This window comes from Propithecus coquereli, unplaced genomic scaffold (assembly GCF_000956105.1).
Source record: "Propithecus coquereli isolate 6110/MARCELLA unplaced genomic scaffold, Pcoq_1.0 Scaffold162, whole genome shotgun sequence".
NCBI classification, from domain to species: domain Eukaryota; kingdom Metazoa; phylum Chordata; class Mammalia; order Primates; family Indriidae; genus Propithecus; species Propithecus coquereli.
Window position 1 is genome coordinate 2,986,883 of NW_012140747.1, and position 1,481 is coordinate 2,988,363.

General features: G+C 48.7%; 1 protein-coding gene across 1 annotated transcript in view; it reads right to left on the minus strand.

Moving 5' to 3' along the window:
• Window positions 1–1,481, minus strand: part of IGFBP7 (insulin-like growth factor binding protein 7) — a 96,570-nt gene that overhangs the window by 30,405 nt on the left and 64,684 nt on the right. The gene's annotated exons all lie outside the window — the stretch shown is intronic.

Here is a 1,481-nt window from a genome sequence, read left to right on the forward strand (position 1 = left end):
ACTGCTCCTTTCTCCTCGGGGGCTGGGTCCCCAACATCTGCGGTAAAAGAGACATGTACACCCACGTTTTAGTTAGCATTTCAATTCTGCTGATTCTGAGTGGCAGGGTTCAGCCACCTTCCGAGAGACCTAGGGCAGTCCACAGAGGAGGGGACGCAGAGCTGGGAGCCCGCGTTGCCCGTGGGGGACGGCGTGCTACTCCAGAGCCACACCTGGCCCTTACTCGAAGCTCAGCACAGTTGCTTGGAGGAATGAGTTAATTATTCCTTCTGAATTGCAAATCTCTGCTGCCTTGGATCTTCCAGCCTGGTGAAATATCTCCACTGCGGGGTCATCTTGCATCAGAGTCCTGGGGAAGGGACGACCTTCCCTTTAGGCCTGGAAAGTTTTCTGGCATAATCAGCATTCAAAGGACATGAAGTCTCCCCTTTTGCAACAGGGCTATTTCCAGCACGCTGTCATTTCTTGAAACAGAAAGGAAATGACCCCGGTATGCAAGATTTTCCCACCCCGCTAGAGTAGTAGAAGATGATTTTTTAAAATCCCTCGGGATATTTTTTGTTTTTCCCTCTGGTAAGAATGTACAAAACAATCAAAATTTGGAAAGCTCCAAATACGCTTTGTGCTTCCTTCCCTCCAAACCACAGGTCTGAGTAGGAAGCATGTATCCTGGCCAGGGGTCTGGGCTCTTCTGCTGCAGACATGGACGTGGGGGGCCTATGGAGCGGTGCCGTGTTTATGCTTCTGGCTCTGTCTCAGACGTTTCCTAGTCTGGATGCACCAAATCAGAACCCTGCAAGGGCGGGGCCTCACCCCATCCCAGGCTTTCGCCAGGGCCCTGTGACCCCAGGGGCTTGGACGCCACATAGCCGGATCTGGCTGGACTTTGAAGTGCTTTTGTCCACCCCTCTGAGAGTCCTTGTGCTGCTCTGTCCTCCTTCCCACACACAGACTTGGCAGGAGGACCTCAAAGCTCAGGGGACCTCAAGGGACTGTTCTCAGAAGACCAGTGTTCAGAGGGCTGGAGGGGCTTGGGAACAAAGCTGCCTGTCATGTGTCCAAACCACACAAGCAATGCCAGATGGTTTTATTGTGAGCATCCGAGTGCCTCAGCCTTGCAAAAAAAAACCCACTTATTTTAACCTGCGTCTATGTCCCTGCAGTCAGGACAGTAGCAGAGTCAGCAGTCCTGGTCAGGGGCAGACTCTGGAGTGCTAATGGGAGAATTCCAGCCTGATTTTCTGTCGGAGATCTTGAAAACATGCTATGGATTTTTTCCCATGGCATAATGTTTTAGATAACACATTCTTGGTTTTAATATAATCTAATTTATCAAGTTTCTTTTTTACGGTTAGTGCTTTTTGCGTCCTGTTTAAGAAAATTTTTGTCAGATACAGTTTATGATGGGAAAAAAAAATAAAAGAAAATTTTTGCCTAGCTCAAAGCTATAAAGGTCGATTTTCTTCTAAAAGCTTTATGGT